Source organism: Pinus tabuliformis, chromosome Q (genome assembly GCF_031772625.1).
Source record: "Pinus tabuliformis cultivar Carrire ecotype Pingquan chromosome Q, CPIR1, whole genome shotgun sequence".
Classification (NCBI taxonomy): Eukaryota; Viridiplantae; Streptophyta; class Pinopsida; order Pinales; family Pinaceae; genus Pinus; species Pinus tabuliformis.
Genome location: NC_142296.1, coordinates 825,993,748 through 826,017,298, shown reverse-complemented (window position 1 = coordinate 826,017,298; position 23,551 = coordinate 825,993,748).

Below are 23,551 nucleotides of genomic sequence, written 5' to 3'. Positions count from 1 at the left end.
TTGAAGAACACATCTTCGCAATGTCATGAACTTCTTTTTGTTATCTAGGAGTGTTCATGTTTAGGACTTCTACACGGGGCACTGAACGTCCATCACTTTCATCCATGAGTCAACCATGTCATCATCAGAAAGATATCCATCAATCCATATCTAGCCTTCCTTCATGCCATGCTGCTTTCTTCATGCAATGTTGACTTAAGAATATTTCATCCTACTACATGTGCATTGGTGGTGGAAGATATCCATAGATCTTCCCTTGGAAACCCTGCATAAACCCATCTAGATATTAAAAAATAAAGGAATGAACATTAAAATCAACATTACTTTTGTGATGGTATTTCATCATGACATATTTTAGTTTGCATCAACATCCTACATACATATTGAAACATCTACCAAAGATATATATTGTCAAGGGTCTCTTTCCTTTTTCAGAATCCATTAGAGTCTTCATATCTTCCATGGAGATATCCTAGTCAAAAATTCTTGGTCTTTCGAATGTTGATTGCCTTTACCATGGTTTCATATTCCACGATCCGTTCCTTCCTTTATTCACACATTTCATTCCCAGTAGATTCCAATTAGAGTTCCTTAATTGTTGTCAACCACCTCATACTTCATATGAGGACATATTATGTTGATTTCATCTAGTGAATGTATGATCCGTGAATTCCTGCATTCCTTCGAGGGAGGCGATCCTTCCTTTTGATTATGCTACTCAATATAGAGTATTGATCCATGTTACCTACAACCATATGACATGACTTCCACAATATCAAATGTAAGCATACATACCTCATTTTTCCTTTGGATCATCCAAACTTCCTACAACAAATTTCTTGATTGAGAGATTTTTAATCCCTTGATCTGCTTCACTTTTATGTCATCATGACATCATCCCATGAATTCCACAAGTTTGGAATTCTCCATTAAACACTTGCTTTTCCTCATGACCGGTGAACCTTTCAATGAAGATTCCATTAGAGAATCTTAAGGATCTAAAGTATTCCCATCAACAGATGTTTTCTTTTGACAGATGTATGATGAAATGGTCCAGGTGGATCTTCAGATACAATGGCATGGAAAACCTCAAAAATAAAAGTGCTCAGAAAGAAGTCGACCCAGGACCAGAGCGTAGATCTCATTGTCCTGATTCCAATGGCATGAACGACACTTTAATCCAAGTCCGGATGATGAAGTTATCATGAAAAGAAGGTTGCTTTGTTCCCTAGGAAAATGAAGCATTTTCCTTTAAAAATGGACTTTTAAGCCTTAAAAGGGAATCACATTGGAAATCGTGCAGAGGGCGGACATTACGACCCCCGATCAGTGATTTCCGAAATATCGGGTCAGAGGAAGGCAATAAATATCGACGATATTGGAACCAGGTAGGGGTCGACTTGTGATTGCGATCAGTGATATAAAGCGATTGGATCGGCGGGATTGTTATCGGCGATCAATAGACTAGAAACTCGGGTCGTTGTATGAGCAGGATGTCGATGCTGATATCGGCGATCGGCAATCGACGGTCGGCAATCCCCGTTAACGGGACTAGTGATAGAGCGATGTGCCGATAGCGATATCAGGCCCGGATCCGATAAGTATATATGCTTGATTTAATAAATTTTAGGTTTGGGTCTTAAGGTTTTGGTCGGTTTTTTTTAGTGTTACGAGTATTTTTATGAATTATTGTTTAAACGATAAAAAGCTATATTTGGGCTTTGTTGCACCCGCCGACCCTTCCCTTTGAACGTCCTCTATTTTATGCCAAAAAAACCTTAATTTAAGAGGGATTTGTCATAATAAAGACATTATAAAAGCCCGATAGTTGGAAAAAGCAGAGGGAGAGAGGATTTTTTTTGTCAACACACAGTTCAAGGCAGGAGAGCTATTAGGTGGCTGATAGTGTACTTTGTCTGATCTGGATAAGTTTTATATGTTTTCAACCCATCTCAATGCCACAGACACATTGGTGCTGTCCATTTCTCCATCTGAGGTCTCCATTCCACATCCATTGCCCAGAATGGAGGTGTAGCCTCTTTTGATGCAACTGATAATTGTAATTCTCTTCTTTTATTGCCATTTAATATATTAAGGCCTCCTCATTGATCGAGCAGGGCCCAGAGACATAGTTAGAGTTGGAGAAACTCCGTTATCAAGTCTTTGTGTCTTCCTTCATGCTTTTTATGCATTTCTTCTTCTTTTCTTGTGTGCACCTTATAATTTTGTGTTAAGTTGCAGTTTTTACATGTGATTTTTTTCATACATCTATAAGAAAAAGTATCCTGGATCAAGTGGTATCAGAGCAGGTCTTTTTAGATGTGAATTGCATGTTTGTATGCTAAAAAGAGACAGACTCCGAAGAGGCGAATGTGAATTAGAACCTTTCGATCCCGAAGCGGGGCGTGCACATCGAAGGAGAACCATGGCAGAATATGAATCTCATCTTGAAGAGGAGCGCAATTTCTGCAAGACTTTCTATTCAATGGCAGAGGATATCAGTCAGCTCGTTTTAAGGCTGGAGAAAGCAGAGGAGAGAAACCTAGAAGGACAAGGTTCAGTGCATGGGAATGGTGGAGAAAAACCCCCTCCTTCTCCTTCTGGGAGTGAAGGTTCTCCTTCCTCTCACCACCATAATCGTAGAAATTCAAAGGATGCATCTAAGAAGCCTTTCTTTAAATTAGATGTTAAATTTGATATTCCCATGTTTAATGGTGAAAGCAATGCAGAAAAGCTTAATAATTGGATTGGGCAGATTTAGGTCTACTGCAGGATTCAATAGATCATGGAGGATGAGGGAAAGATTCAGTTGGCCTCTCTATGGCTGAGCAACACCGCTCTCGTTTGGTGGGATAGCAGATTACAGAGCAGTAAGAATGTGGGTAAACTCTTTTCCTCATGGCCTGATTTTATTTCTGCGTTAAAGGAGTAGTTTTATCCCTTAGGATACAAGCAAAAAGCTTTGATGAATTGGAAATATTTAAGTAAAGGCAAAGGTCAAGATGTTCAGAGTTTTACAGAGGAGTTTAGAAAGCAAGCACTGAATTTTGGTATTGCACTTGATACACATGAAGTTGTAACTAAGTATATTGGATCATTGCATGGCTATATTAGGCATTCATTTTTGTTGTTTGAACCAACCACTGTTGACTCAACCAACGTAAAGGAAATTCATATTGAGAGTAGGGGCAAAAACGAAAAGGATGATCAGTCCAGAAAGCCACTGTTCAAACCTCCCAATGGTAAATCAAAATTGAAATGGAAAGGAAAGGAGAAGAAAATGGTAGCAGCCAAAGAGGGAGAACAACCGTATTGAAATCATTGCAAAAAGGAAGGTCACGATGACGATCAATGTTGGAAACAATACCCAAAAAAGCGTTCGAAGAAGTATGGAGGAAAAGGGAAGTAGAAGACAGTGGAAATGGCGCAGCAAGACCTTGGATCAGATTCTGGAGATGAAGTGTTGATCACATCAGCGGGAGCAAAAGGTACTCTTACACCTCATGTTAATTCTGAATCGCATGAAGGCACCAATTTTGTAAATGAGTCCCTTCGTAATGATCGAAAGAGAATTGAAATTTTTCATATCATAGTTTTTGTAAATCACACCAAATTTGAAACTCTATTTGATACTGGGTCCCAAGCAAACTTAATTACATAATCCCTGGTAAAGAAACTTGGCTTAGAAACAAAACCACACCCGAAACCTTACCCGCTTAGATGGATACATGATAAAGCAAAACTGACTGTAACCAAACATTGTAAGGTCAAATTTGTAATTGCTTCTAAGCTAGTAGACGAAGTAGAACTAGATGTAATACCACTGGATATATGTGGCATGGTGTTAGGGAGGCCATACCTGTATGATAGAAAGGCAGCCTTCTTTCGTCATGAAAACAAATACCAAATCACAAAAGATGGGGTAGACTATATAGTAAGGGCTCATCAAAATAAAATCAATGCCAACCTTGTAAGCACTGGACAAATGAAAATACTGGTGAATTCTAGTAAGGGTTGTATGCTTATGGTTGTAAGGGAAAAAGAGGCAGAATTCACTGATGCTTTCCAGGGATGTGATCAGGAACATAAACATGAATTATCTGTATTAATTTCTAATTATGATGAGTTGTTTCAAGAACCGAAGGGATTACCTCTGAAGAGGGAAATCCAGCATGAAATCAATTTGTAGAATGACGCTCCTTTGCCAAATATTGGCATGTACAGGATGTCGACTATTGAGATGGAGGAAATCAAGAAACAAGTGCAGGAATTGCTGGACCAAGGGGTCATCAGGCTGAGCACCTCTCCGTGTGGCTCACCGATCGTTTTAGTGCCAAAGAAAGATGACACATGGAGGATGTGCGTGGATTACCATGCTCTAAACAAAATTACGGTGAAAAATCGCTACCCCCTTCCACGCATAGATGATTTATTAGATCAATTAAAAAATGTTGTTTATTTCACCAAGTTGGATTTGCGTAGTGGTTATCACCAGGTTCGAATTGCAGAACAACACGTGTGGAAAACTGCCTTCAAGACCAAACATGGGCTGTTCGAATGGATGGTGATGCCATTTGGACTTTGCAATGCTCCAGCCACTTTTATGAGGGTCATGAATGATCTCTTTTGACCTTTCATTGATGAATTTGTTCTTGTATATTTAGATGATATACTTGTCTTTAGTAAGAGCTGGGCTGAGCATGTGTGTCATGTAAAGAAAGTGCTTGATGTACTGAAAAAAGAAAAACTCTTTGTAAAATTGTCAAAGTGTGAGTCTGGGAAAACTTCTTTGGGTTACCTAGGTCATATTGTTGGTCATGGTTAGTTAAAAATTGATCCCTCTAAAGTTCAAGCAATTGTAAATTGGCCTAAGCCTACTAGTGTAACCGAGGTTTGTAGCTTTTTAGGTGCAGTCCAGTATTGGAGGAGATTTATTGCTAATTTCTCTGTTATTGCAGCACCTTTGCACACATTGACAAGTGTGAAACAGGTCTTTCAATGGGGAGGAAGACAACATAAGTCCTTCGAAACATTGAAGGAAAAGATCAGACCCGTGCTAGTCTTAGCCTTACCTGATCTCCAACAACCATTCAAGATCGAAACTGATGCTAGCGGTTATGCCATGGGAGCTGTACTGATGCATCAAAAGAAGTCGATTTGTTACCATTCTGAGAAATTTTCTCAAGCTGTGATAAACTATCCCACTTATGACAAGGAGCTTTATGCCTTGGTGCAGAGTGTGCAAAAGTGGAAACACTACCTAATCGGCAAGGAGACCATCATCCATATGGATCATCAGCCCTTGCAGTACCTTCAGTCACAAACCAAGTTACAACGGTCTCGTCATTTCAGGTGGATGGGTTTTCTTCAACAATTTCTCTAGTAATAAAGTATAAGAAGGGAACTAGCAATAAAGTGGCCGATATGCTATCTCGCCCTCCTATTTTTGCTCCTATTATTTTGCATAATGCTTCGTTGTCTTTTGAGAGTTATGTTGAACAATATGCTAACAATGATGACTTTAAGGAGATTTATGCAAAACTAACCCATGGTTCACAAGTGGATAACTATCACTTGCAGGGGAAACTGTTGTATCACCTTGGTAAATTGTGTATTCCCACAGAGGAAAGAGTACATATAATTCGAGAGGCCCACACCTCTCTTGTGTCTGGAAATTTTGGTGTCAAAAAGACTTTATGTCATGTATAAAGATTTTGTTTTTGGCCTCATATGAAAAACATTGTGACTCATGATGTAAAGGGGTGTGTGATGTGTTCTGTTTCAAAGCCCTCTAATAGAAAACTCGGGCTCTACACACCACTCCCTATTCCGAGTCATCCATGGGAAAGTGTGTCAATGGACTTTGGGGGAGGTTTACCTTTGTCTAAAAATATTCATGACTATTTGTATGTTGTCGTTGACCATTTTAACAAGATGTGTATTCTTATGCCTTGTAAAAAGTAGATTACTGCAAAGCAGACTACTTCTCTTTTCTTTCAGTATGTTTGGGTCGATTTTGAATTACCCACATCTATTGTGTCAGATTGGGACTCTCACTTTCTCGAAGAGTTTTGGACCAGTTTGTGGAGATGATGGATACCAAATTGAAAAGAAGCACGACATTGCATCCACAGACTGATGGACAGACAAAGGTTGTAAACCGTACCGTGGTACACTTGTTACGAGGCTATTATGGGAAACATCCCAAGTTGTGGGATGAGCATCTCCCATATGTAAAACATTCCTACAACTGAGTAGTGCATTCATCTACGCAACATTCACCATTTGAGACATGCTTTGGTTACCTACCAAAGGACCTTTTTGACATGGTCTTTGGAAGGGAAGATGGCTCCAGTGGACGTAATTATAGGGACAAAGCTCAACAGTTGATTCAACGAATCCAATTGGTTCACCAAGCAGTACAAGAGCAATTAGAGAAAAGTCAAGCCTATTACAAGGTTGGACATGACAAACACCGAGTCGACCACCAATTCCAAGTGGCGACAAAGTGTGGTTCCACATCAACAAGGACAGGATGAAGGGAGAAGGGAAGAAGTTGTGACCCATCCAGTATGGTCCATTCACCATATTGGAGAAGATTGGAAACAATGCCTTTCGTCTTGATTTGATAGTGAATGTAGAAAACCTAAAGCTGTATGAACCACCATTGATCATGGACACAGATGAGGTGGGCACAATTCCTATAGTCGATGATTTTGCACCAAAATATCTCAATGATTTACCAGAGGACATCATCCTTGATAGAAGGACCAGGACTTCACAACGAGGAGATGTGGAATACCTTCGAGTGGGTTTTAAGGGAATGCACCCCAGCAAGGCCAAATGGCTGGGGAAGGAAAATGTGAGGGAACAATTCCTTCACTTGCCAATTGACTAGTGAAAGCTTTTGGTTGTCCAAAAGCTCCTCAATGGGGAGGATTGATCCAGGTGGATCTTCAGATACAATGGCATGGAAAAACTCAAAAATAAAAGTTCTCATAATGAAGTTGACCCAGGACCAAAGCGTAGATCTCGTCGTCCTGATTCCAATGGCGCGAACGACAGTTCAATTTGAGTCCAGATGATGAAGTTATCACGAAAAGAAGGTTGCTTTGTTCCCTATGAAAATGTGGCATTTTCCTTTAAAAATGGACTTTTAAGCCTTAAAAGGGAATCACATTGGAAATCGTACAGAGGGCGAACCTTAAGACCCCCTATCAACGATTGCCGAAATATCAGGTTGGAGGAAGGCAATATATATTTGCGATATCAAAACTAGGTAGGGGCCGACTTGCGATTGCGATCAACGATACGAAGTGATCGGATCGATGAGATTGCTATCAGTGATTGGCAGACAAGAACCCTAGGTCGTTGTCTGAGCAGGATTCCGATGCGATCGGCCAACACTGATATCGGCAATCCTTGTTAACGGGACTAGTGATAGAGCAATGTGCCGATTACGATATTGGGCTAGGACTCGATAAGTATATATGCCCGATTTAATAAATTTTAGGTCCGGGTCTTAAGGTTTTGGTCTGTTTTTTTTAGTTTATGGGTATTTTTATGAATTATCATTTAAACAATAAAAAGCTATATTTGGGTTTCGTTGCACCTGCCGATCCTTCCCTTTGAACGACCTCTATTTTATGCCAAAACAACCCCGATTTAAGAGGGATTTGTCATAACATAGGCATTATAAAAGTCCAATAGTTGGAAAAAGTAGAGGGAGAGAGGAGTTTTTTTGTCAGCACGCAGTTCGAGGCAGGAGAGCTTTTAGGTGGCCGATAGTGTACTTTATCTTATTTGGACAAGTTTCATATGTTTTCAGCCCCTCTCAACGCCACAGACACATTGGTGCTGTCCATTTATCCATCTCAGGTCTCCATTTCACAACCATTGTCCAGAATGGAGGTATAGCCTCTTTTGATGCAACTGATAATTGTGATTCTCTTCTTTTCCTTCCATTTAATATATGAAGGCCTCCCCATTGATTGAGTAGGGCCTGGAGATGTAGTCCGTGTTCGACGGACTCCTTTATCAAGTCTTTGTGTCTTCCTTCATGCTTTTTATGCGTTTCTTCTTCTTTTCTTGTGTGCACCTTATAAGCTTGTGTTAAGCTGCAATTTTTACATGTGATTCTTTTCATACATCTATAAGCAAAAGTATCCTACATCATGAACCTTGTACTAGATGACCTTGCCACTTATATTCCCATTGAGATTCCCAAGGACTATATCCTTGAATTTCATATATTCTTACCATATTTCATGCTTCTCTATGATGATGTCTCAAGATCTTGCTTTTAATGCTTCTATGATGCCTTGATGCATCCCATTTAGTGAATCATGATAGCCATATCTTACAACAAAAGATTTAGGAATTTGAGAAGAACTTAGGTGAGTGTTTTGTCCTTTTCCTTCTTGATGATGATCCAAATACTCTTTGTAGACTTCTTATATCTAGGGTTATTATGCTTCAAGATGATCTTTGCTTTAATGCCTTCCTTGAGATTTGATCCTTGAGTTTCCCTTTATAAGATGCCCTTCCTTCACTTAGTCATCTTAGCTCTGATACCATGTTGAGAAATCTAGGGCATAGAGATCAACTGATTTCTCTTCTATTAGTAACTTCTTGTGAATTCTTTTTACTTCTTTAGATTATGATCTTATTTTACTTAGGTTATTAGTGTTATTCTTCATCAAACAACTACCAATGCATAAACCATAAAGAGACAAGAGACACATAATATAGTCTATCATCTAGGGCCAAAACCACTCACTCTTTGAGAGGAAAACTCGAAAAAATTCTTCTTATCAAGATTCCAATTGACGAATACCAAGACCAATACCCTTGACCTATCTGCCACTCCAAGACCAAGACGCAAAATCATTAGTCAATGATATTCAACCTTATTCTCCTTCCTCCTTTTCAACTTCTTCTTCAACTGTTGATTTCTTATGCTTTAGACATTCGACCTTCTTCCACTTTGACTCCCTCAGAGGACTGAACTTCTCCTTGTCTTCCACTACTCCAACAAAATTTGGCCTTCACTACTACAATATACAGGTCTATAATTTCATGTGTGTGGAGGTAATTTGGCCCATAAAACAATCCCAAATCACCACAAAATACCTCAGTGCTCTTTCTTTCTTCCTTGATGGAAATTCTGCTCCCTTGATGACCCTCACACTTCAAATCTTGAATGAAATGTATCACTAAAATTTTGCCCTCTAAACTTGTTATCTCAAAATCAGATCCTGATAGGCTGCTGGTCAGGTTGACTCTAAGTAACTATTTCAAACCAACTTTTGGCTGAGGCTTAGCCTCCTTAGCCTGAGAGGGCTCTCTCAAAGGGTTAATGATATCGATTAAAGATATGGATCGATGGCTAACTCTATGGTTTTTGATTTTATATGTTTGTAGATTGGAAGATGGAGACTTGCTACCATTGGGCTATGGAGTCAGTGGCAGAGATAAGGATAACAAATAGCTCTTCTTATAAAACTGAGGCTTGTATATACTTCAATGAAAGAGTGACACATTCAAGAAAGTCTCAACAACTTGAAGTTCATAGGAGTCAGAGCATGTGGGCATGAATTCTAAGTCAACAACACCTCAATATAACAATGAACTCAACCTTACATGGAAGTCAGGGCATTCAGCATTTAAACATTCAGAACATAAACCCATATGGGACCACACAGTTTATGAATGTATATAGGAAGTCAGAGCACATTCAGTGAATTCTGAGTGATTATACATCCATACCACTGTAAGAACTAAGAAAAGGACAACATCACATATTCTGAACATAAAAAATCCTTCATGAATCCTAAGGAGTAAAGTCAAGCATGTATTACTGAACTCAATTCACCATAGTTTAACACTTAAAGGAAGTCAGAGCATGTTCCTCCATGAATTATGAGTAATAAGCATTAAGACTATGGAAGTAAAGAATTTCAAAGATAAAAGATGAAGCTCACTGAAGTACACTACGAATCTCAGCTTCAGAAAAGTCCAACTGCTTCTGTATATATCAATCCCTGCATAGCATTTACAACAGTAGTCTTTTTCTCTAACATTTTCCAACCCTGATTACATTAGATCTTCTTCTATATATAGAGCTATTTACATAACTGAGATTCCTCCTCCAGCATGAGGGAAATTCGAATTCATCCTACTATGACACCTATTGATACATAAAACTAATTATTAAATGCAAATGACACCTAACTAGCAGTCCTAGAGACCTAATGCAACTAGGAGTGTAACTCCTTATCATGATCCAAAAACCTTATCTAAGTATTTAAAGCATTATTTTACAACTTGCAACCTCAAGAAGTCGAATTTGATTAAGCCTCCCACGTGGTCATCTGACTGCTGAAGACAAACCCTAGAAATTAGGGAACATGTTTCCCTGTTTTTAGGTTTAGATCCTTGAAAATTGGCACGTGGGACAGAGCCTTTATCTCTTCATCCATGACACATTTTACAAAACGGAAGGAGGTTTTTGTATCCCATGCTGTCCAGAACAAAAACCTCTCCTGGTTTTTGAAAACATTACTCCAGCTGTCCAAAAACTGTCCTTGAAAAACACGTGGCAAACAGGAAAAATCCATTTTCTGAAAGTAGGGTTTCAATGAAAGCTTAGTATCTCCCAACTGAAAACACTTATGAATAAATTGAGATAGGTTATTGTAGTAGGAGATTTGATGAAGATAAACCTCATTAAAAATTCCAAAATACCCTTTAATGTGACCAGAAACGGATCTTGAAAAAGGCTGCTAAAACAGAGAAATATGCCTGTGGAAAACTTGCACCTACAGCAGTTTCGTAGCGCAAGTTTGATCAGAAATTCCTCCCACCTCAGAATGGATTTGAAAAAAATGAAAGAGGTTTTTGTAGTTTGGTATGTTAGGAATAAAATCCTCTTTCAGTTTTTAAAATTAAGTTTTCAGATGCTCAGGAACCCTTCTAGAAGTTGACTAGTAAAAGCAGAAAACAGAGTTTTTTATGCTAAAATAGGCTGCTACAGGGGTTTCGTAGCGCGCTACGAAAACTCCTAGTTCAGTGATTTCGTAGCTACTTTCAAAATTTCTCCAAAATGATGTGAGATATGACTTATAAACACCTGGTAAGACTTCTAAAACATGGAATGAGGCTGTCAAACATTATTTGAAGATGGACATGAGACTCTAACCCTATGACTTAGACTCTAAAACATAAAAATGACTTCACCATGACTTGACCATGACTGATACAAGAATTGAGAAACCATGTAAGTTGTCCAAATTTTTTAAGGAAGTTTTACAGTGATAACAGTGGCTCCACTAGGGATAGTGTGCCCTTGTGGTACATTAAGAACCTGTAGTTCCAGTGCCGCTATCCATCCTCTAGAAGAAAACTTTGAACTTCTGCCCAATTTGCTCCTCAAGCCTTGAATGATTTTTTGTAAGAAGAATTCAAACTGTACCTACTGAAATAGATGCTCAGTCAACCTACCCTGAGCTTATTTGCACATTCCTACCTACCCTATCAGCTGCAATCTTCACTTGTAGCTCAAGGAACATGAAACTTCCAATGAAGCCAATCATCAATCTGATCTGAAACTTGGATCTCCTTACTGTGCTTGAAGCATAAATAAACCAGATACTGAAATAACCAAGGAAACATGAGGTGTAACTGTTCTTCAAGATGAACATATAATTGGAAGCCTGAACAGTAAATCTTTTCCATGTAGTCAGCTATAGGGTCAAAAAACACATGGTTAGTTTGATGATTCTCATAACATTCTATATCTTCAAACAACTGATCCTCAGCCACACAAAATTTATTTGATATGCTATCCAACTGCCTTTCTAAATGATGCCCACAAACAATGTAATTTTCTTCATTATAAATATCATTCTTTGATGCAAGCTGCTGCAAGGAATCACAAAAATGAACAACCTTTTCCTCCGCCTGAGGGTCATAGAAAATTTCCTCCAGTATTTCTTCTTGTTGTGTGTAGTCATTTTCATCTTCATAATGATTCGAAGACTGAGAAGTCTGCTGCATCTCTACATCCATCTCAAAGGATGTAATATGATTTTCATAAGTAAACCCCTGCTGATCTTCATGCTGCATTTCATGTGATGTTATACTTTCTTCTTGGTGCTGAAATGCATTGTTATGAAGAGCCTCTAAAATTTCTTCATCCATAAATTCATCATCATCATAACAATCCTCCAAGTACTGAATAAGACTTAAAGAATGTCTACAGCAATCTTTGAGAAACAATAAGGAAGGATGACATTCTTTATACATGTCATAGAACACATCATGGAAATCAGCAAGAGAATATAATGAACCATTTTCCAAACTTTTATACCAAGACCATGCTTTTCCTTCTAAAGTGGTCATAAACATCCTCATGAGACAATCCTCAGGAAAGTGAACCTTAAGACTGCGTACATGCATATGAAACCTAACCAAATGAAGAGCAGCATTGTCTTTCTTTTCATCTTTGAATATCGGAAGATCCTCTAACCAATCAACCTTTGGCATAGGATTTGGAAAACCAGGGATATGAGACCGATTCATAGGAGCATACCTGGCATTCATTCTTGCAGTGGAATTCATCTTGAAACTTCATCAAGCTACTGATCTTCTAGCAGTGGAGTCACCTTCCAATTTCTTATTCGATGTGTGGAGTCGCCAAGGTAGTTTTGCAGCCTCAAAAAGATGTCTGAGCTCCTGCTACCTTCAGAAGTTCAGCCATTGATTTCGGGAATGAATAATCTTAAGGCTCCCGGCAGACGCACCAAAATGTTATCTCAAAATCAGATCCTGATAGGCTGCTGGTCAGGTTGACTCTAAGTAACTATTTCAAACCAACTTTTGGCTGAGGCTTAGCCTCCTTAGCCTGAGAGGGCTCTCTCAAAGGGTTAATGATATCGATTAAAGATATGGATAGATGGCTAACTCTATGGTTTGTGATTTTATATGTTTGTAGATTGGAAGATGGAGACTTGCTACCATTGGGCTATGGAGTCAGTGACAGAGATAAGGATAACAAATAGCTCTTCTTATAAAACTGAGGCTTGTATATACTTCAATGAAAGAGTGACACATTCAAGAAAGTCTCAACAACTTGAAGTTCATAGGAGTCAGAGCATGTGGGCATGAATTCTGAGTCAACAACACCTCAATATAACAATGAACTCAACCTTACATGGAAGTCAGGGCATTCAGCATTTAAACATTCAGAACATAAACCCATATGGGACCACACAGTTTATGAATGTATACAGGAAGTCAGAGCACATTCAGTGAATTCTGAGTGATTATACATCCATACCACTGTAAGAACTAAGAAAAGGACAACATCACATATTCTGAACATAAAAAATCCTTCATGAATCCTGAGGAGTAAAGTCAAGCATGTATTACTGAACTCAATTCACCATAGTTTAACACTTAAAGGAAGTCAGAGCATGTTCCTCCATGAATTATGAGTAATAAGCATTAAGACTATGGAAGTAAAGCATTTCAAAGATAAAAGATGAAGCTCACTGAAGTACACTAAGAATCTCAGCTTCAGAAAAGTCCAACTGCTTCTGTATATATCAATCCCTGCATAGCATTTACAACAGTAGTCTTTTTCTCTAACATTTTCCAACCCTGATTACATTAGATCTTCTTCTATATATAGAGCTCTTTACATAACTAAGATTCCTCCTCCAGCATGAGGGAAATTCGAATTCATCCTACTATGAAACCTATTGATACATAAAACTAATTATTAAATGCAAATGACACCTAACTAGCAGTCCTAGAGACCTAATGCAACTAGGAGTGTAACTCCTTATCATGATTCAACAACCTTATCTAAGTATTTAAAGCATTATTTGACAACTTGCAACCTCAAGAAGTCGAATTTGATGAAGCCTCCCACGTGGTCATCTGAATGCTGAAGACAAACCCTAGAAATTAGGGAACATGTTTCCCTGTTTTTAGGTTTAGATCCTTGAAAATTGGCACGTGGGACAGAGCCTTTATCTCTTCATCCATGACACATTTTATGAAACTGAAGGAGGTTTTTGTAGCCCATGCTGTCCAGAACAAAAACCTCTCATGTTTTTTAAAAACATTACTCCAGCTGTCCAGAAAGTGTCCTTGAAAAACACGTGGCAAACAGGAAAAATCCATTTTCTGAAAGTAGGGTTTCAATGAAAGCTTAGTATCTCCCAACTGAAAACACTTATGAATAAATCGAGATAGGTTATTGTAGTAGGAGAGTTTATTAATATAAACCTCCTTCATAATTCCAAAATACCCTTTCATGTGACCAGAAACTGATCTTGAAAAAGGCTGCTAAAACAGAGAAATATGCCTGTGGAAAACTTGCACCTACAACAGTTTCGTAGCGCAAGTTTGATCATAAATTTCCCCCACCTCAGAATGGATTTGAAGAAAATGAAAGAGGTTTTTGTGTTTTTGTATGTTAGGAATAAAAGCCTCTTTGAGGTTTTAAAATTAAGTTTTCAGCTGCTCAGGAACCCTTCTAGAAGTTGACTAGTAAAAGCAGAAAACAGAGTTTTTTATGCTAAAACAGGCTGCTACAGGGGTTTCGTAGCACGCTACGAAAACTCCTAGTTCAGTGATTTCGTAGCTACTTTCAAAATTTCTCCAAAATGATGTGAGATATGACTTATAAACACCTGGTAAGACTTCTAAAACATGGAATGAGGCTGTCAAACATTATTTGAAGATGGACATGAGACTCTAACCCTATGACTTAGACTCTAAAACATAAAAATGACTTCACCATGACTTGACCATGACTGATACAAGAATTGAGAAGCCATGTAAGTTGTCCAAATTTTTTAAGGAAGTTTTACAGTGATAACAAAACTTATGGCGAGATGCCTATTTATAGTGGTTTGTCTCTGTAATTAGCTGACATGAGTGTATGTGAGCCAACATGTCCTTTGGATGGTTTATATTATTTATTTTTGAAGCCGACTTAGGGAGGAGACTTTTCTTGGTCTTAGAGGGATAATTATACCTATCTAATGACTCATACAAAATGTAATATGCCCAATAATGAGCCTTCATACACGACATTGACTCAATTTTACTTTATGAATAATCCTAATGACTCACAATGCGAGTCATACTAAAAATAAAATTCCTTTCTCATGAAACCCATGAGACAAGTATTACAATAATAATTTTATTTTTCTTCTTTTCATCAATTACATAAAATCACAATTACACATGTCATTATGAATACCAAACCTAGTTACATTTTTCAACATCCCTTTGTGTTCTGTAGGACCATAATGGTCATATTGAAAATATTAACAAGCCCATACTTAACAATTGAAAGGTTGAGCACTGATTTCCTATATGTGAAGGACAATGGCCTTTACATACTCTACCTTGATTTGAATTTTTTTAAACCTTGAGTGAAGCTTTCCCTTAAGCATTGGATTTGGCTTGGGGGTGGCCAATTACAAGAAAGACTATAACTTAGATGTGCCTACGGTTGGGTGGAGAGTGGCTCTCCCTTCTTCATTTTCCAATGATTTTAAGTGAAGCAAATAAGTGTATTTATTTCCTCACTAATTAAATGAAATTGTTGTTTAATTTTTCGTGATTATGGCTATGTTGGATTAATGTGCATATTTTTAACAATTAATTGAAGATGTTATGGTGGTGTATGGAATAGGTATGAGTGATGAGTTGGTTGTAATGTTTGGTTTTTTTTGAATGCTAGCTATTGAACCTCTGAATCGTCCTCCTTTTGAAAAACCCCATTCCTTTTTTTCATCCATTTTGTACACATTTCCACTTCATATATGTATTATAGGTCATCTAGGTCATGCAAAGATATAATAAAAATGTTATCATCCATTGTCAGCTCATAGTCTATGTTTTCTTTGTGAAATTGATTTAAACTGTGCTATAGCTACTAAAATATGCACATTCTGTAGCTAACAAGCATTTATGCAGCCGAATCCTAAGGTGTATAGGTTCGCACATGTTAGAAGACAAACATGACACATGAAAAGTTTCCAAGTGTTAGCGACATGGACATTGTTACAGGGAAAAGTGTCTATTTAGAACTGCTCTATCCCACTAAGGTGTGACAGCTGCCTTAGAAACAAACAGAGAAAAACTACTTTTGTATTTCCTTTATGAACTATAGATAGAGAGGAATAGAAAGAACCAACCTGTGTCTTGCGCTAGTCCTTTGATCCAATCCTTCTCTTCTTTGATAGTCTCCAACTACCTGCTCCCTTACTTGCCTAGCTTCACAAAGTACCTGTAAGATCACAGAAGAATAAAACTATACAAAGACATGGATCTATATTCATAAACAACTTAGGATCAGATTTAAGTTAACCATACAAATGTAACAAGCATCAATGATACAAAAGCATGGATGAAAACTCAAATAACTTTTATTGATAAACAAGAAAAGATCCAGGAGGAGTTACAACCAGTGGTTCCTGACCCAGCATCAACCTCCCAGCAAAGAAGCCCCTCTTCACCTCAAACAAAGCATAGATCACCCAACAATCTGATGTTTGTCTCAAAAAACCAACAGCAATTCCTTACAATATGCAAAATTCCAGCCTCTGGATCTCTGGGATGAGGGATCCATATATAGATATCTGTAAGGAGGATGAGTCAGCTTGTGATTTGATTAGTGTCTTCTCTCTGTCAGTTCTTGCTTCCACTTGGAGACTGAAGGCCTCTTACGCATCCTTGGTCGAATTCAGTGAGGCAAGTGTCACTGGAGAAGATTCTGGAAGCTTCCATTGTCTCTCCACCTCGCGGAATGACATTGCCATTTGTCATTTCTCGCCCATCACACCCCACAGAAGGGACTTTTGAAATGCAACGCACCCTCACAGTGTATTTAGGTGCAATGCACCGCACCTAGCCAGTGGAGCAGCTGAAATGATCCTGTTTTGACTTATTCTGAGCAGTTTCTGGTGGAGAACTTCTGGGAGAAGCTGTAATCTATTGACCTTGTTCCTTTAGGGGTTAGAACAACACTTTTAGGGACTTAGGAGCCCTTGGTTTATGGAAATTTCATGCTTTGAGTTGTATGAAACAAAAATGTCTATAACATTTGCCCCCTAAAGTATGAGGCCGTTAACCTTTTGGTGTCGGGTGAAATGCTTTATTATGAGGATCCGAAGTTCTTTCAATGCTGGGAGGAGACCTGTAATAAGATACAATACAATACATTATCTTCATACTATTTTCATGATCTAGCTGAGGTGGGCATTGCCATGCTCAACTTTATAAATTCATTTTGATGTACATAGGACAGACAATCGTCTAAGTGTAGACTGATGATTCTAGTAGAGCCATCATACTTTTGAGTGGATGATTATCTGTGCAACAATGATGTACATTTAATGTATTTATTTTCTTGAATATATATCGCAGCCTGGATGGATGAAACTAGATCCGGGGTCTTCAATCCCGTCCGATCTTCACTCGAAGTACAAGTCAATCCATGTGAGAAATGTTCTGAAGTCGAACATGGAAAGACATCGCTTGATTACCAGTCAATGATGTAAACTGTTAACAAGCACGAGAGGAATCATCGATAATGATAATGATCCTCAAGGTACTGTAGTACACTTCACATGGTGTGAATCAAGGACTTGGTGTCGAACACCACGCAAAATCTTTCGGTCGAAGGACATTGATGTAAACCTGTCGCTGGAAGTGAGAAACTTGCCATTGAGGCATGCAAGCTTCAAAGTACTGAATGGGGTGTTCCTAGATCAACTTCTTGGATAATGAGCTGATGTCGACAAGAAGCGATCCATCACAGGAGGGCCTTAATGAATCCCACATCAATGACACGGAACGGAGCAAATGATTTTAATGGAGGTGAAAACGATCTGGTGATATAAGGTTCAGGGTGGCAGTCATGAAAGAATGGAGTATAATGTATGGTAGTGGGTGAGACACAGGTGACTTCTCTTGAACATATTGGCGACACTGATGTGATGGATTGGTAGCATTAACCCCAAATGTGGATGGTATGGCGTGACCATGGCGATGTGACCGGTGAATGAAACAACCCAACCCAACTCGGACACGGAGTGGAAGTGTCATGTTCAAGAGCGACTTGCTACCAACAAAGTTTCTTTGAGTTTTCTTCCCAATTTTTCCCTAGTCATTGTTGACCAGTACCTCTTTATTTTTGTCAAGCTTGAGGAGGATAACATATGCTTATTTTATAATTTTCCCTTCGGGAAAACCCATCGCTACGTTTTAACGAGCCTAGCGATAGTGAAACTCGTTCTCGTCTAAAGACAAGTTTGTCACTATTAATCTTTTTAACAAGTTTAACGACAAAGATAACTCGGTCCTTTTCAATTTTAGAGAGTCTGAAAAGGAATGTAAAGGAAACTCCAAAATTCCTTTTTCGTCATCTAATCCCTTAAGTCCGAAAAAGTATAAAACAATACAGAAGGGATGAATTTTCGATACTTTTAATGAGCCGAACAAAACAAGTGCTCGATCTTTTTGTGTAATAATCCCTCAGGTCCAAAAAGATTAAAATCTAGAGGAGGGATAGCACTTCCTGTCCCTTTAACGAGTTGGAAGGCCAAGGACTCCGCAATCTTTTCATATTTTACGAGTCAGATGAAAAGAGCTTATTGGAGACTCGTCTTTTGAGGAACGAGTGATAAAACGGGTAGTAGCTAATTCCAGGTAAGGTTTGGAATTTTCCAATCATGGCAGCGTCACAAGGATGGCTAGTGAGATCACTCTTCGCATCTGTTCCTCAAAATGGGTAAACAATCAAATGGAGGTGAATGATCGACCAATGAAAAAGTGGAGGTGACGGTGCAAACACGACCAAGGCTTTAATGGCTGAAGTACTACATTCACGATGGTTATTTACCGGGGAATAGTTCATTTTTTAACGAGCTTAAACACGGGTAGAAACATTTGCTCATGTCTTATGTTTATTTTTTAACGAGCTTGAACTATGTGCTAAAACTGCTCGATTAAATGGTCCCTTTTTGATTTTACCATAAATAGCTTAGTTCTTTCAAAGATTGTACTGTATTTTCAATTGCTTCATCAAACTAGTCAGAAATGAACAATATATGCTTGAAAAACGAGTTAGAACACTAATATTTTACTTTGAACTACATAAAAAGTAATGAAAAAGTGTTTTTACCTCTCATTTTACCATTTCATTTGAACTTTGGTTTGTTGGAGCTTTGGAGGTGCTTTTCCCCCTTGATTTTCATCAGCTGATTTCAGGAGATTTTGTGGACAATTCTCGGCACTTTCTGGACCAGGTAGGAGCTAAACCTGAGATCTTTCATTTCATGGTTTCCATTTTGCATTCTGAGCTTGATTCCTAGTTTTTCTGAGCCCCTGGGGTTTGAAAAACTCGTTCTGCCTTCAGCGCACCCTCTGTGTATCGAAAGGTGCGTTGAATGTTGGCCATTGTGAAGGCCATCTGACATGCAATGCACCTAGAGTACTGCTGTAGGTGCGATGGGTGCAGAGAAGGAATTCTGTGCACAAGTTTTGATGGAAATTTTGCCTGTTTCTTGCCAAAATCAGGATCTAACTCTTTTCTTGTTTGTTTTTCAGAGATCTTTGGAGCAATATGACCATTACATGGCGAGAACGTGAGCATGAAGAAGAGGACATGCTTGCCCTACATGATCCAGTTACAGTAAACGCACTGCGGAACTGTGGCTTGCTGAAGTTTTTCCGCATTTCTGGCATGAGACAACAGATCAACTTACTGCAGTATTTTCTCGATGCTTGGGATCCTACCAACCAGTTTTTCCAGATCAGGGGAAAATCTATCCCCTTGACTGTAGTAGACATCTATTTCTTGACTGGTTTGTCGAGGCGGGGTGCCCCCATCTCTTTATCAGGTTCGGCCCGAGGAGGTGACTCGGTGAGAGATTATGTTCGCCGGTACTGCAGAGAAGGATCTCAGCCAAGTAAATACGGCAATATCATCATCCGTGATGTTACTGATAGGTCCCTCAGGACTATTCTATTTACTCTTGGTAGGATGGTCGGTGGTGCGGCTCTTCATGTAGCCAACCGATCTTATATGTAGTATGATTGGAATGCCTCCAACCGAAGGTATTCAACTGGTGTGATGTAGTACTTCTTGTGATGAAAGAACAGTTGACCAAGGTAAAGAGCGGGAGGTTGAAGAACTTTGGGTATGGTTCTATTTTGACCGCCTTTGCCTTGGAGAAGATACCACTAATGCAGCCGCAGTACATTTCACTCAATTTACCTTCTCCTACTGAACCACGTATGCAGAGATGGGTTGACCACATGTCTAGGCATGCTGGCCAGTCTCAGATTTCATTTTCTGATACCCTCTTCGGGTGGTTCGACCGTCAGGAGATGGTCTATTCTGAGTATCCATACACTGGCATGGATTTCCGGGGTGATCCAGATTTGGTACTGCCGGATGGTGAACAGTGGGGCGCTATTGGTAAAATCTCTGACCATATTCCTGTTTATCGTTTTTACTTATAATGTCCTTGTGCTTTACTCTATCAAGACTTTAATCAAACTCATGTCTACATGCAGATGTTGGTCCTGTTCGTCCAGCAGTTCGCCTGAGAGTACCAACTGCTGCCCCAGCAGGAGAGGCCGTCGGAAGGGCTATCCTTCATGACCTCGACGTGGCCGAGACTCTCGCAGCATTACAGGAGCAGGTTGAGGGCCTCACTCTTGGTATTCCAGATGTGAGGACTGACGAGCTACCCTTGATGCTACAACGGCATACTACTGGTGTGCCAAGATGATGGACCCGTCTCTTGCGCATGATAGCACAGGCTGTGACTTGCTATCACGTGCATCATTAGACTAGGGTGCCACCTAGCATTTTGAGTTTTTTGGTCATTTGACCGATTTTGTCTTGGTTACAGAACATTATGTGTAAACCATAAACAATTATATATATTTTTGATTTTCGGAGTTTTATTTTGGTTAAGTTACATGATCCAAATACAAACATTGATGGTATGTTTCTTTTTATAAATGTTGCAAATGTCTATCTAACACATAATTTGCTAATGAGTCAGTTAATGTGTTTAAGTTTATGGAAATATGTTGATATTGAATAGAATCAAATTGTCTTTCCAAAATCTTAACCCTTAGGAACATGCGATAAATAGCTGGATTTCGGACAGAATAGATACCAGTGAGTTGTAGTATTACGAGTTGTGAGTCTAGCCTGACAATTAGTCGGCGTATACCATGTGTGATGGCATCAGAGAGAAGTTCTATCAACGCGCTATATTCAACGATGTTATTTGTTGATCGACCAATACATACCCCTCTGAAACTTACTAACTCGCCGCTTAGATAAAAAATAACCCAGGCTGCGGAAGATAGGTTCCGCGAACTACGACTCGCTCCGTCGGCATATCCAACACATGACTCCAATATGTTTGACATCTACAACAAATGTAAAAAGTGGATTACTTGACCAAAATAAATACTTTAGCGAAAACAAAAACATAACAAAAGCATACAGGTTACCATTACGCATAGTAACACTTGAGGTACAACCCATTACGAGGTTGCGCCAGTGGAATTCCATCATAATCCATTAACTCATATGCTCCTTTTGCTAACACTCATTTAACAATATAGGGGCCCACCCATAAAGACTTAAATTTACCTGCTCCCAATTTATCAGATTCTTGGTCGTAAAGTAAGACCAAGTCACCTTCTGAGAAGACACGAGGTTTGACATTTTTGTCGAACTGTGCCTTGACTCGTTTCTTATGGGCTTCGTTAGCCAAAGCGGCGTCACGACGGGTTTCATCCAATTGGACTAATTCCAAGAAACGAGCCTCTTCTTCTGAAGTTCCGGGGAGGAGATCAATTGCGAGTTTGAGAGACAAGATTTCACACTGGATTGGTAAGACTGCCTCCAGGCCATATACTAGTTGGAAAGGTGTGAACCCGGTTGCATTCCTTACCGATGTTCGGTAAGCCCACAAAGCTGAGTCCAGGATTAGGTGCCATCTTCTTTTGTGAACTCCAATCATCCTTTGCTGCATGCGTTTTAGGACCTGTTGATTGCTTCAACTTGTCCGTTGGCTTGTGAATAATATGGAGTAGAGATGTCGTGAGACAACCCTAGTTTGGCAGCTAATTCGACCATCATGTGATTGCGAAAATGCGATCCATGATCTGTGACTATAGCCTGTGGTACGCCGAATCTGGCGACTACATGATTGAAAAAGAAGAGAGCAGTTGTTTCACCAGTATTATCTAATGTAGGCATTGCCTCGGCCCATTTGGTAAAATAGTCAACTGCGACTATGATATACCCATGCCCCCCGGTAGAGGTGGGGTTACATGTCATGAAATCGATGCCCCATTTGGCGAATGGCCCAACAACAACTATTGGCTGTAAAGGTGTGGGTGGTCTTCTGGTTTTGCTATCGAAAATTTGACAAGCATGGAAACTTCTGACTGCGGTTATGCAATCTTTGAACATTGTTGGCCAGAAGTATCCTGCTCGTAAGATTTTTTGCGTTGTAGCATATCCAGATTGATGCCCCCCACACGCACCTGAATGACACCTCATGGGTGAGGCACCTCCTCAGAACTGTATCGATACCGCGATGGTAAAGTGTATCACCGACGATCATGTAGTCTTTTGCTTGGTATCGAATACGTTTTTGTTCAGAGTGGGAGGTGTTGGGCCTATATTTTTGGGTTTGGAGATAAATGATTATATCCCCATACCACTCATTTCTTGTAGATATCAGAAACAAATTTTCGTCCACGATTGTTTCTTCGGATGTGTCATCATTGGACGACGATGGGAGATCGCACAATAATTCTGCAAAAACTAGAGCTTTCTTTGATTTGGATTTTACAAATTCCAGATCAAAATCTTGTAGGATTGCTATCCATTTTGAGTATTTGGCCCCCAGCAACTGTCGCGACAATATATAAGTCATGGGGTTGCAATCTGACAGAATGGTAGTTTTCCGAAAGAGGACATAGTGTCGAAATCTCTGTATCGCTTGAACTGCTGCAAGCGCTAGCTTTTCATCGTAAGAATATTTGCTTTCTGTATCATTAAGTTTTTACTTAAATAATATATAGGATGCTCAATTCCATCGACTTATTGAACTAAAACCATTGCGATGGTCGTATCTGCTGCAGCCAGATACAGGTTAAAGTCTTTTTGATAATCAGGAGCGTACATTAATGATGCTTTCATTAGGGATTCTTTTAAAGCATTAAAGGAAGCTTGCGCAACCTGATCCCAGACAAAGGGTACTTCCTTTTTCAAAAGACGTGTATAACCTTTAGCAAGTTCGGCGTAATTTGGAATGAACCTCCTCAGAAAGTTTGCTTTCCCTTGGAGTTTCTGAATCTGAAGCAAATTCGAAGGTGGAGGCAAATTTTTGATTGCCTGGACCTTACATGGGTTGAGACGAATCCCATCCTTGGAGACTACAAAGCCAAGTAAATGACCAGAACTGACGCAAAATACACATTT